Raw genomic sequence first — 14,652 nt, forward strand, 5'->3', positions numbered from 1 at the left:
ACAGCAAGGAGATCAAATCAGTCAATCCTAAAGGAAATCAGTTCTGAATATTCATTGGAGGAACTGATGCTGAAGCTGAAACTCCCATACTTTGGCCTTCTGATTTGAAGAGCCATCTCATTGGAAAAGACCCTGATGATGGGGAGGCAAAAGGAGAAAAGGGTGGCAGAGGATGAGATGGTTAGATAGCATCACTGACTCAATGGACATGAATCTGAGCAAGCTCTGGAGACAGTGAAGGACACAGGAACCTGGTGTGCTGTACTCCATAAGGTTGCAGAGTCAGGCACCACTTAGCGACTGAACAACTGTAACAGATGAATAAACTGGGAGAGGATATGAAGTGTGTTTCTAGGGTGCTGGTAACATTCTATTTCTTGATTTGGGAGTGGTTACATGTGTATTCTGCGAAAATTTATTATAATTTATTTACATTTTTGTGTGTAAGATAGATTCCATTAAATAAGTATTTTGGAGAATGGATTGGAGCCAGTGAAAAACAAGGTCAGGATTTAGGAAGTTCCAGTGAGATGATGATCTGGGATTCAGGGTAGTGGTAGAGAGAGAAAGAAGCAGACAGATTTGAGAGACAGTGTGGAGGTAGTCTGGCGCCTCCACATGACTTAGTGGTAAGAGTATATGGGTTGAATGGTGTCCCCCTAAAAGATATTTGAAATCCTAACCCCCATTGCCTTAAAATGTGACCTTCATGGAGACAAGATCATTGCAGATGTAAGTAGTTAAGAATACCCTAGTGGAACAGGATGGGCCCTTATTAGAGTGTAACTGGTGTTCTTCTAAGAAGAGAAGAGACACAGATAAACGGATGCCTTAGAGGAGACTGTGATGACAGAGGCTGAGGTAAAGTGATGAAATTACAAGCTAAGAAATGCCAAGGATTGATGGCCCGTACCAGAAGCTAGGAAGAGGCAGAAAGGATTCTACCCAGAGTCTTGGAGGCAGCATGACCCTATTGACTTCTCGCCTCTAGAACTGTAAGATAGTACATTTCTTTCGTTTAAGTCACTCAGTTTGAGGTATTTTGTTATCGCAGCCCTAGGAAGCTAATATAGGGAGGATGGAAAGGACATGCATAAGAATGACTACCTGTTTTCAGCACCTAAATGGATGAACTGACCAAATTGAACTTTATGTGGATCATCAAGGCAGATTTTGAACATTTAATTATGGATTTGATGATGCTTTCAGCACACAGTAGAACATAATGCATCAAGGATTCTGCATCTTAAGAAAGCGTTTTGTTTCTCATTCAGCATTCAGCCGGGAATTCACCTAAATCTCCTTGTGCAGTCAGGAGTATATCTTCTTCTTAAAGCCTTTTGGAGAAGGGATCACAGCCTCCCTTAGAATTATTTGGAAGGACAGCAGCAGGAGAAGCAGGTTGGTGTGAGTAGTTAACTTGTCCTTTCTTGTTTTTTCCAACTTGTGGAGCACAGCTGGGAGTGAAACCCTGGAGACAACAGCTTCTCTGTTTTATTATGCTTCAGGAAACCTGAACAAGGAAGCAGGGTTACTGAAAATTAGCTTCATTTCCTTTTCTGCTTCTCAGTCCTGGTACAGGAGATTTGCTAGGGCCCGGACTCTTTTAATCTTTCCAGGGGCAGTGGGAGATGGTTCTCTGTCAGAGGCTTCTCTCCAGGCTGCCATGAAATGAAGAGGAAGCAAGTCCAACTGAGTTTAGGTCTCTGCTCTTTCTCTTTTTTGTAGTAGCCTTTTGACAAGACTGGCCGTCTTCCTGCTTTCTACAGATTTCATCCAGTGGCCTGCGTGTGAATTTGAACGAACTTTCTCATTGTTTTTCTTCCTGCTGTGACAGCCAGGAATGTTTGCCCATTGGTGGGACATGCCCCACTAATCCATCACTTTGAAAGCTGTCAGGGTTCTCTGTTGGCTCCAGAAGAGAAATAATTGAAACTTAATCAAGCACCTTAAATATTCAGTATGATTAGAAGAAAAATGAATGGATTCTGTAAACTCACATTGATACTCAATTCTATTTGCAGTTAGTCTTGGACATAAATTTCAGAAAATTATATGTAAATATACTCATTAGTGTACTGTAATACTGAACATCTATTTTGTCTCTGGGCAATTTTTCTTTCCTTAGTACAAAAGCTATTACTACTGTTATTAAAAACAGTAATTGATTTTCCATTTTTTTTAAACTTTTTTTTTTTTTCTCTAGTTCCATTTCCTCTCCGCATCTTTGCCATGCATTCCAATAATATTTTCCTAAGGCTTGCAAAAGAGTTACATTATGCTCTAATAATTCTGAGGACAAAGGGAAGAAAGGGCAGTGTGGTGTTACTGGAGAAGCTATTTTAAACTGGAGTGGGCCCAGAAAACTAACCTCGGAATGACACATTGAATGGCTTTATGCCAGGGATTTGATTATATTGTGTGTTGTTTCATTTGAACATTGTAGATCTTATTTTATAATTAAATGTTTTATAAAGCCCTAACTAAATAGTGTTGGAGTCAAAATACAGTTTTATTAAAAGGCTCTAAAAATTACAAATCAGCCATGTAGGTTAGTTGTAACATGAATGCTCCACGTGTTCTCACAAATGTATGTCTAAATTTAATTCTGGTGTAAATTTATTTCAGAAAAAAAAAAGAAATACTTTAAAGGTTTTGGTGATAATTTTAATTAAAAACTTTATTTATTTCATGTGATTACTTACTGGTGTACAGAACTTGTTCCATCCTCAAATGTAAGCTTTTTTGGGTGGGGGGAAGAATTAAAAATACTTTGAATATTTAAATTTGATTTTGCAAGGTGATTCTGCAGTTTTGTTAATATAAATATACTATTACATATCCTGAAGGGGAAGTGAATGAATCTCTATTTGCAATTATGTGATTCCATTTTTAAAAATATCTTCAGGGCTCAGCTGAAGACAAATTGAGTACAAAATAATCCCGATAGTCTGGGGTTTGAGTGTGTGTATGTGTCTTTAATAATGCATCTTTCATACCATCAAATAAATCAGGTAGGCACAGGAGATTTAGAAATCATATACTGTAACAAAATGAGGAGATTTTAGATTCTCTTGCATGTTCGTATTTTCAATGTTTATTGTGAAACTCAAATTGGCAACGTTTGTGATTCATGATGTCCATCAGGCAAAGTTCTTTGCTGAATGTCTTTCTTTTGCTAGTCCATATTCCATCCTGTGGCAGGTAAACAGGCTAGTGTCTAAATTTATTTAAAGTTGTTTACAAAAAGCCAGAAACACAGTGGTGTTTTCAATGTGAGGTTGATTGTGTAGTTTGGATTTATGGCTTTGGCAAACACATCCAGCTGTTTACACTATCATTTATTTAGTAAGCTCTCTCTTCAGTCCCTGAGGCAGTATGTTGGTTAAGATCAAGGAGGGGAAGCCTCAGCTATCAGCCTCAATTTAAATCTCAGTTTACCAGTTTTTCTGACTGCAAGCAGCTCTGTAAACTGTGTGCCTTAGTTTCCTCACATGTGACAAGGGGAAAATTATGATGCCATATAGAATTTGGGGGTGGATTTAATACATTTAAAACTGAGAACAGTGCCTGATGCGTAGTGAGAACTCAATTATTAAGCAATTAAAAAAATTGAAGGTGACCAGCTTTAAAAAAAAAAACAAAACTCACCTGGTTTGTTGTGCCTGTGTTGGCTTTCATATTTGGGGAAAGGAGATGGAAGAAAATGTGTTAAAAATGACTTGCATATGTTAGTATTACCTTACAAAATGCAGACTTACAGAGGCTCATTTTAAAGAAATCAGCAGATTGGGAAACTCTTCCTGACTCCTGTTGTACCAGAGTATCTGGGTGTGAGTGAGTTATGAATGTTGTTGAAATTATATAAAAAGCTGTTGACAGCATTTTCAGCTTTTGAAAGAAAAGTGAAAGTTCAGTCATGTCTGACTCTTTGTGAGCCCATGGACAGTAGCCCTCCAAGCTCCTCTGTCTATGGAATTCTCTAGGCAAGAATACTGGAGTGGATATTGCCATGCCCTTCTCCAGGGGATCTTCCCAACTTAGGGATCAAACCTAGGTCTCCTGCATTGCAGGCAGATTCTTTACCATCTGAGCCACAAGAGAAGACTTTCAGCTTTTAGGAACATTGTTATTGGTTTGAAGTCAGCTCTTCATGGAGTTTGCAACTTGGCTTTAATAGTTAAATAATAAAACTATTATTGGAGAAAGTGAGATGTGTGTTATCACCTAAGCAATGTTAGATCTTCAGACTGAGTAGAATTGTGTCATTCTAATTTGTGTGTGTGGGAGGGGATGGGAGTGGAGGGTGAGGAGTAGGAGTAGAGGTAGGGGTTGATTACTGAATAGAAATAATGACTATCAGCTCGTGTGCCAGGTTCTCCACTCATTCCTCAGAGGGAGAAGAGTGTAGCAAAGTAAAAGGAAACTCAGTGTTGGATGGAAAATGCACCACAAAATGCGAATGACTAATACCTTGTCTATTGTTTATCCCACTGAGATTTTCTGCCTCTCTAGTTATAGCGATGGGTGAGTAAAAATTAATTAGAAGCTGGAATCTGATTTTAAGATGGGATGTCAGACACATATATCAAGTTGTTAGGTTAGCTGTAAAGCATAACCTGGGATTTATATATTTAGAAGTCATAATAAATCTGTCTGTCATGAAAATCAGATTACCCAGCATTGCATGCTAATGGCTCGTCATCCTGTGGAATTGTGGTCTCCCCAGCAACTGCCTGCTGGTCCTGCTTTTCTCTGATTTGCTGTCTCCCTTGACCAACGAATGACTCCAGTCTCTCCACTTAAGAAAGTGCCTGCTTTAATAAATGCTTCTGAGCCTCTATAAGGAGGCGTTTTCCCCTGGACTACAGCAGTAACTCCTAGGGCTCTCCCAGACTCAATATTCTCAACAGTAATCAATCAGTCCATCAATTAGTCAATTCACTAGCCTAACAGTTACTTCCAAGATATTTATTGAGTACCTGTCATGTGCTGAGCTGTTTACAAGGTGCTTGGAATCTAACAAAGATAGTTCCTGCCCTCATAGTGGGCAGTGATAGAAGGGAGAGGTAAGAACACTCAGGATACATTGTGAGATGAACAAAGTGTAGAATATAAGGTGTCCAGATGTAGGGGCATTGAGGAAGGACTCCCAGAGGCCAGTATCTTCTGAGTTGAGATTTCTGAGTTAAGTAGTGGGACTCAGCCAATTGAAGAGGTGGAGAACTAGTGGGCAGTCTTCCAGGTTGAAGAACCAACCCATGCAAAGGCCAGGAGGAGAACGATTAAGGTTCACTCTAGAGTTGTAGCAATGACAGTTCTTCAAAGTGATGAGACTAGAGAGATTTACAAGGTCTTTCAAAGTGGGTTAAGCAGTTAGGATTAGTCTAAGGACAGTGGGGCACCATTGAATGATTTAAATAGGGGCAATATCCTTCTAGTACCCAAAGTTGACATATTACTACTTTCCACCTCAGGTGGCCGCCTGTGTTTCTTTTCTTTTTTAAAAAATATTTTTATCATGTTTTTTTTTTTTTTTTTAATTTTATTTTGGGCTGTGCTGGGTTTTTTTTTTGCTGTGCTTAGACTTTGTCTAGTTGCAGCAAGCTGGGGCAGCTCTCCAGTTGCGATGGGCAGGCTTCTCATTGCAGTGGCTTCTCTTGTTGCAGAGCCATGGGCTCTAGGCATGTGGGCTAGGGAGTTGTGGCACACAGGTGTAGTTGCCCCGTGGCAGGAGGGGCCTTCCTGGACCAGGGGACCAGGGATTGAACCCGTGTACCCGGCACTGGCAAGCAGATTCTTAACCATTGGACCACCAGGGAAATCCCGCCTGTGTTTCTTACCATGGGCTTAAAGGCTCTGTGCAGAGTGGTGCCTTATGAGCCTTCCTGACCTTAGTTCTCACTCTTGTTCCTCATCTGTGCTGTGCTCTAGGCATGTCTGAACTTCATTACCCAAAGGTTCCATGACAGCCATGCTCTTGTACCTGTGTTCACCCTGAGACATCAACCTTCATCTCCTGTCACCTCATTTCTCATCTGTCCATACCTCATCGTTCTTCCAGGCCCAATTCAGTGTCATCTCTCTAGGAGGCTCTCTCTTCTTTACTCTAGTCAGAGTTAATCCTCCCTTAAGTTTGTACTGTCTTTATTTATTCTTCTGTTCAACAGATGTTTGTTAGTTTTAGACTGCATTCCAAGTGTGTGACAGTGAACAACAAAGCAAAGTGCCTGCATTCATAGCATTTATTTAAATAATAAACACATTCAGCCTTCTTTGTCCTGCCTGTAAGTGTCTATGCTGCTGCTAAGTCACTTTAGTCGTGTCCGACTCTGTGTGACCCCATAGACGGCAGCCCACTAGGCTCCTCCGTCCCTGGGATTCTCCAGGCAAGAAAACTGGAGTGGGTTGCCATTTCCTTCTCCAAGGCATGCAAGTGAAAAGTGAAAATGAAGTTGCTCCGTCATGTCCAACTTTTCGAGACCCCCATGTACTGCAGCCTACCAGGCTCCTCCATCCATGGGATTTTTTGTCTACAAATATGTCTCCTTAATTTACTTGTCAAATAATGAGGGTGTTCCTTGTATGTGCAGAATAAATTGGTTTTGAATGAATGAAGAATAAAAAAAGTCATAGTGAATATTTGCAGAGAGACTTGGCCTGATACCTTATACTTTGTATAAGGGAGAAAGTATTGATTTTGGAGTTATATTGTTGCAAATTCAAGACATATCTCTACTATTCATGACCTTTGAGTAAATCACTTGACCTCTCCGAGCCCTGTGCTCTTTTCTATAGGGTTCTTTCATGTGGTATTGTGGGGATTAGAAACAATATACACAAGGTGCCTATTGGTCCATCCCAAGTTCCTTTACCAGCTGTTTGCATCTCTGACATTCACACCTTGAACGAAGTCATTTTAAAAGCCAATTTTATTTTCTGCCTCTTGAGGCTGATAAATTCTGAAAACTTGCTCTCTAGATGGGAACATGCTTTGCCAATTAAGAAGCATGTAAGAGCCTTCCATTGTGCTTCTGTTGTCCTTGGCATATCTGCTGTTGCCGGTGTTGATCTGTTGTAGAAAACAGGCAGTGTTTAAATCTCATATTTTCCACTTGTTAGCTATATAACCTTAGGTAAGTTACTTAGTTTCTCCATGGCTCACTTTTCTTCTCTGTAAAATAAAGATGATATTAGTGTCTCCATTATAGGACACTTATGAGGTATTACATGAAAAGTAATGCACATTTTTAGTACAGTTCCTCTCACATAGTGAGTACATACTGAAAGACAGCCATTATGAACTCCTTGTGTCATTGTTAGTGACTTCCCTGGTGGCTCAGATGGTAAAGCGTGTGCCTACAATGCGGAAGACCCGGGTTCAATCCCTGGGTTGGGAAGATCTCCTGGAGAAGGAAATGGCAACCCACTCCAGTATTCTTGCCTGGAAAATCCCATGGACAGAGGAGCCTGGTAGGCTACAGTCAGTCTGTGGGGGTCACAAAGAGTCGGACATGACTGAACGACTTCACTTTTGTGTCATTGTTATCACATTTATAACCAGTATTATTTTCATCTGAGTCTATCTCCCTGTGAGATTCAAACTTAACAGCAGGAAAACCATATCTTTAACTTTATAGATCCCTAAAGATGCCTGACACATAGAAGGCAGTGAACAAATACTTATTTAATGAATGTATGAACAATGAAAAAGTATTATTTATTATCAAAACATGTTAAAATGTTTATACAGTGCTTGGTACATAGTAGGAAATTAATATACTGTTGTTCCTTACTTTGCTCTTTAACTTTCTCAGTTATGTTAACAGGTTTCCTTGGGTTTTTTCCTATAGAGTTTGGTGGAAAAGGACTGTGTGTTCTACTCACTTCTTGTAGCACTCTGAAGAGTTTATCATTTTTAGTTTGTTTCTATGCAGTGGTCTTCCTAACCTTACATCATTTCAGATTTGTGGGGTCCTAACACTCTAAGTTCTTTTGGTTACCAGAAAATTTTTCTCTATGAAATCCCCTATGGGTGTAGGATGCCATCATATATTATTATCTGAGTATGTGTGTGCATGTGTGTTTATTTATTTATTTTATTAAAAGCAAAAATCCTTTGCAGCCCTGCCCCTCTGTTTGCAGGAGGAAAGAGAGATTATAAAACCACTCGGGCAATGAGGGTTATAGCTCTAGACCGGACACGGACTTTTAGAAGATTTCAGAGAGTGAAGGCAGCCTCCTGCTGTGCCTTGCTTACTCTGAAAGGACCTTGGTCAGAGGCTATTGGTAAAACACTGGGCCCTCCTTTATCCTTCCTAGTCCCCCATACCATGCTTGCTATTTGCTCAGTTTTTCTTAAAAGTGGAGCACTTGCTTTTCCTTTCTTGGATTGACAGCTTTTGTCTGAGAAGGAACCTAGCCTGGCTTTTCTATGTGTCTGGCATTCCTTCTGCAGAACTTTAAGCTTGACACTTTTCTTAAGGGGGTCACCCATTCAAATGCTATTTAGAGGTCAGCAGGGGAGATTCTGTTACTGAGCAAAGGAGGTTAGGGAAGAAGTTCTGTACTTCTGTAAAGAACTGTAATCTCTTCATTTTTCTTGAAACAGTCCTCTTAGCTCATCTTTTGCTTTCCCACCTGTGATCAAGATACACCGGCATGAAATATTTCCTTCGATCTTTACCATAAGAAAAATAGCACTACAAATAAGAAGAAGGGAGGCAACTGACATTTGGCCTAAGTGACAGGGAGGCTATAGTGGGTGATGTTGGTAAAACAAACTGCAGAGTGCATTCCCCACTCTGCCGGAGCAGCCCCAGCACAGCCCAAGAAGTTGTTGTTATGGGGAGTTTGCTTCCTGTGGGGTCACAGCTTCCATCCTTTTTTTGAATGAAATCTCTAGATTTTACAAATGTTAAATTTTTAAAACTTTACTACACTGTCAGCCATTACTGTGTGGTTTAAATGAAGCAGAACAATGGAATGTATTTGGCCTGTGCATCACCAATATTCACCTCTGCTGTACTATGGGAGATGCACAGTTAGTGATGTCAGAGTCTCTTTCATGCTGTTTCAATTCTGAAGAAAAACACGATTACAGTTAGAGCTGTCTCGTTTTCAAAAATCACTGGAATACCCTTCCAGAAAGAGAAGACTCCGTGGCATGCTCTCCTATGTTTATAGCAAATGTCTAAAGGAGTCTATGGGATAAACAGGCTAGTTGTTTTTCACTTGGTTTTGAAGGCTTAAGGGGTTTTGTTTGTTCTTCCTCCTGTTTTCCATTTGGCATGCACTACTTATGCTTAAAAAAAAAAAAAATTAAACTGACAAGCAGTGAGAAAAAGTTACTGGAGCCTGAAAGTTGGTTAATATCAATTACATTCTCGTGTCTAATAACCCATGCCTGGGAAACGCAACTTGTTTGTTAGAAATTCCCAATGCCAAATCAAGAATAAACAGCTGCTTTGTTTTAGTCAGTATTTACAGCATCGCTTTAACTACTTTGACCCTATTCAAGAAGGTAATGAAGAGCTGGGTGCCAGCGATGTTGACAAACTGTGGCAGTTTCTGCATTGTGTCCTCGGAGCTGCCTCTGCTTCAGCCTCCATTATTTATACTGCTAGCATTACAGTCACGCCTTTAACTGGAAATGCAGCAAGATGACACATGAGAGCAGGCCAGCAGGACACTGTTAGTCCCTCTTATTGAGTGCCACATTCTGGGCTGGGGAGCAATATTCCTAAAAAGGAAACACACACACTGACCTCCAAAGGCTTGGGTACTCATGAATGCTCTGCATTGCTGGTATGGTGCTGCTGAGTTTGGAGTTGTATGTACTTTTTCAGTATTAGACCCAAATTACAGGTAATGTTCCAGACTTAAAAAAGATTAATATTTTATTCTTTCACTAAAAGAGAAAATATCTAAACATATCTCAGGCTGGTTTATTCTTCCTCATGAGGATCAGATGCAAAAGAATATGGCAAGAGGAGGTTGTTCAGTTTGGGATGTAGAACTAAATCATGTCCAGTCACTTTACTCTTAACTGTGTCATTTTTAGAGAAGTGTATGTTTTATTATCATAGAGTCCCATAGGCCAAGGAGCCTGTCAGTCTTCATTACTTGACTAAGACTCACAGTTAAGGTAGATCGTACATATTCAAGTAGCAAGTGCTTTTTTTTTTTAATCTAGTAGCACCTACTCCATCCATCCCCATCTATCTAGGGAAGCTTTTACAAAATCATGGCCTCTGGACAGTTGTTCAAGACCTACGGAAGGCAGGGATTAGAGGAGTTCTGTGTTATTCAAGATTTCTTGAGAAGACCTAGAATTCCTTTGTAGTGGGGTAAAATCTGTTGCAGAACAAATCTTTGCTTGGAAACTTTATCATTTATTAGGACCTTTATATTACAATTAGAGGAAGTGGGTCCTGTGTGCACACTGTGAGAGGCGGTTGTTGTTTAGTCGCTATGTCGTGTCTGACTTTTTGTGACCTCATGGACTACAGCACGCCAGAATTTCTTATCCCTCACTGTCTCCTGGAGTTTGCTCAAATTTATGTCCATTGAGTCAGTAATGCTATCTAACCATCTCATCCTCGATTGCCCCCTTTTCCTCCTGCCATCAATCTTTCCTAGCATCAGGGTCTTTTCCAGTGAGTCGGATTTTTGCATCAGATGGCCAAAGTATTGAGAGGCAGGGAAAGGTCTATTTACTCTTTTCTTTCTTGTCACTTTCCCTATCAACTGTATGTAAAAATTATGAACAAGTATCTGTTGTGCATCTTGTATGTCTATTTGAAGAATAGGAGAAAGGGAAGACTTACATGTGTTCTACGCAGAAATCCCAGTTTAACTGACTTAAGAAAAATGTTACCATACAGATGGAAAATCTAGAAAAGTCTTTCTAGAATTCAGCAGTAAAATTATTGAGAACCAGAGAACTTTCTTTTATTGCTGCACTCTCAGGTATTTTTCTTTACAGTCTTAACCCTGTTGGGGAAGAAGATGCTTTCCTCTTCCCTTCTAGGTTCTTCTGACTAACGTAAGAATTAAATAGGTATGAAACAGATTAATAGGAGGTGATCAAACAAAAGTTTAATAACATATGTACATGGGAGAGACCCAGGAAAACTGAGTAACTTGCCCAAATGGCCAAACGCTTCACCTTAAATAGCATCTTCAGCTAAAGACAAAAGAAGGTGTTGGGAGTAGTCATTTGGAAATTCACAAGGGGAGGAAAGCAATTGACATAGAGAGAAAAAACCAGTGTTTGGTAAACAAATGTTTGCTGGGCCAGGCAGAGACAATGGAACACAAAGTGGACTCTGCTGTCCAGTCCCTGCCCTCGCCACACCTGGCCCATATTCTTTGCACAGCTCTAGTGATAGGCCTAGTCTGAACTAGCCCTCAAGCTAAATTATTTAGGAAGAAGGTCATAGTTTCTTCTTGAGTCTTTTGGGCCTTGATTGCTTTCAGATAATCCACATGCCAGAGAGGATATTTTCCAATGCCAAATGTTGCTCTCTTGGGTCCCTTTATAGCCCCAGTTAGCTAGGGTGTTTCCAGACATATTCAAAGAGTCTGTCTGAAGGCCAGAAATGGAGAGGAAGACTCTTCGTTTGATGTGTCCTTTGTTTTCTTAAGAGTGAGGAAAACTTTCAGAGAAGCTCCTTAACAGTTCTCCCTCCTAGTTGATTGGCCAGCTTTCTAAAACTATACCGTAAAACAATTTCAAGAAGAATGAAGTTACCATTCATGGCGAGTGATTGTACTAGTTTACTGAAGCTTCACACCTAGGGCTGGGTAGGGCCCAGTCTTCTGTCCTTGGGTAGGGGGTGTGGGCTGCCAAGAACTGACCAAAACCAGAGTCAGGTTCTGTAAGAAAGGAAGGAGAGGGATAAGTCACTGTTAAATAGGCACTCAGGACTTCTCTTTTACTTCTCCCAACAACAATATACCAGAAGTAAATGGAAACCCACTCCAGTATTCTTGCGTGGAAAATTCCATGGACAGAGGAGTTTGGTGGGCTACAGTCCATGGGATTGCAAAGAGTTGGACACAACTGAGCGACTGAGCACACACACATAGTAATTATATAATATTTTTGGTATATAGAAATAATATGTGCATTAAGGCAATTTGGAAAATATAGGAGTATGATACAAGGAAGAAAATAAGCATCGCCCAGAATTCTACTATTTAGCCAATACTGGTATTAACGTTTTGGAGTATTTCATTTTTGTATTTCTATACACCATACCATGTATACATTCAAAGATATTTACTGATTGCTTTCTGTGTAGAATAATGTATAAAAACATAAAAATACGTGCAAATATATATGATTGACATATTGGATATAGACTGCATAGGTTGTCTTGCATTTTACTGTTCCGCGTAAGTTTATAGCATGCATGTTTTCATGTTTTTGTGCATTTCCCTATAAAGTACGATTCTTCGGGGACATCTTTTTTAATAATGGTATAGCAATCCATTTTATAGATAAAATGTGTTAAACAAGCTCCTTATTTGTGGACCTGTATGTTTCTCTCAGTTTCTTTACATGGGAGATAACACTGTAAATGAGCATCCATACATGTTATATCATTGGGCATAGCTTTTATTATTTCTTTGGGATACAGTCTTTGAAATAATGGATCAAAGAAAGGAACATTTTAGAGCTGTGAACATTTGCTGCATACTGTCAGGTTACAGTCCAGAAATGTGGCACATTCTATATTCCCAACAACAGTCTGTGAGACTGTTTGCCTCTTTCTTGATGGCTCTTGTCTCTAAGGAGTATTTTTCTGTTTCTTTTCTTTCCCTTTTCTTTTGGAGTAGTTTTGGATGTCCTGATCAGAGCCTTGCATTCCACAGATAAATTATTGCTGATACCCATTTGCCATTTTCTCTAGGATTGCTGAAAGTCCATTATGCTTTTGTGTTAATTATACAAGGCCAGAATGGAACCCCATATATTATTAGATATTGAGAGAAACCAGAACAACTTGTACTGAAGTGATATTTGACACTGTATCTCTAACAAAATTGAAATAAAAACCTCGTAAGTGCTAGTGCATTGTTAAAATGTTCAGATACATTATTTGGTTCATAAATAAATAATTTTAACTTTTATGATAATGGAGAGGAGCAAAGGTGGTAGGAGACTTTCTGAATATACAAATAATTCATTCTCTTGCAGCCAAGATAAACAGCACTATGAATTCATTACATGACAGAGCACTGGATGACAGGTAGCTCATCTCAGGACTGGGTACTTGTTAGGGATGCATGTGTCCGTGAGACTTGAGCCATGACCAAAAAGTTGCTGTTATCTACCCTGGGCAGTCCAGGGGAGATGCTCTCAAAGGTGGCCTGGAAAAAGGTTGGCAGCGAAGAGAAGGAGCAGGAGAGAGGGGAGGCTCATGCGCTCAGTTTCTTCTCTCATTCTGGATAGAGCTGGAGAGACTGCACTGACTCATAATAGGTTAGGAAGGCGGAGTTGAATTAGAGACAGCTGAGATTTGCAGATTTCCAAATAAGTTTTTCATTTCAGCAAGGACCTTTTGAGTGATTTCACTGGCATGCCAAATGTTTTCAGTGACCTATACAAATCTACAGGAGGAGAAACAGTGTGTTGAATATATGCTTCTCTGAACTTCCTGCTCTGGGCTGCATCCTCTAACCTTTACCCGATTACCAGTGCTTCAACATCCTTAACATTTTATGACAAATTTCATTCATTCATTCATCTATTCATTCATTCACACATCAAATATTTATTGGTTATGGACTTTGTGCAGGTACCATGCCAATAAAAATGTTGGTACCTTATCTTACTTATCTGATCTGATTATCTGTCTAGAGTAATGTGTGTGCACTTGGGTTTGACTGAAGTTTGGTTCTTCCAGCATCTGCATTTTGAAGAGGACTTTGTTCATCCATATTCACCATTGATTGCTGTTGTTGTTTAGTCACTAAAAATAAGTTGTGTCTGATTCTTTTGCAACCCCATGGACTGTAGCTCGCCAGGCTCCTCTTTCCATGGGATTTCCCAGGCAAAAATACTGGAGTGGGCTGCCATTTCCTTCTCCAGGGGATCTTCCCGATGCAGGGATTGAACCCAGATCTCCCGCATTGGCAGGCGGATTCTTTACCACTGAGTCACCAGGAAAGTCCCTCTTCAGCATTTACCACATGCCTCTTTAGCATTACCACTAACTGAACATCTGTCATGCATAGGACATTTTGCTGAATTCTGGAGATACAGTGAGATTAAAGTCATTTGGACTGTTAATGATGCTAGAAAAGAATGATAGTATGAGTGTGGAGTCGTTTTATACTCTGTTCTACTTTGGCCTTTTCCATTAATCCTCAAAATCACTCCCTGAATTTGGTTAGGTGGCGATTAAAATACACAGAACCTAGCACAATTCCATAATATGTGCCATGAAGAGAATGGTCCATGCTAGATAGTTTTTAAAAATTAATTTATTTTAATTGGAGGATGACTTTACAATATTTTGATGGCCTCTGCCATACATCAACATGAATTGGCCATAGGCATACATGTGTCCCTTCCTTCCTGAACCCTCCTCCCACCTCCCTCCCCATGCCACCCCTCTGGGCTGTCACAGAGCACTGGCT

The 14,652-nt window shown here is 40.0% G+C and overlaps 1 long non-coding RNA gene across 4 annotated transcripts in view; it reads left to right on the forward strand.

Annotated features, from left to right (window-relative positions):
- LOC138984687 (uncharacterized) overlaps positions 1-14,652 on the forward strand; it is a 583,105-nt gene that overhangs the window by 172,064 nt on the left and 396,389 nt on the right. Inside the window, exon 3 of one of the 4 annotated variants that reach the window (XR_011461950.1) lies at positions 1,275-1,401. The exons of the other annotated variants lie outside the window; for them this stretch is intronic. This is a non-coding gene — a long non-coding RNA (uncharacterized lncRNA). The remainder of the gene's footprint in view (positions 1-1,274; positions 1,402-14,652) is intronic. 4 annotated transcript variants of the gene reach the window in all.

This window comes from Bos mutus, chromosome 22, assembly GCF_027580195.1.
Source record: "Bos mutus isolate GX-2022 chromosome 22, NWIPB_WYAK_1.1, whole genome shotgun sequence".
Taxonomy (NCBI): domain Eukaryota; kingdom Metazoa; phylum Chordata; class Mammalia; order Artiodactyla; family Bovidae; genus Bos; species Bos mutus.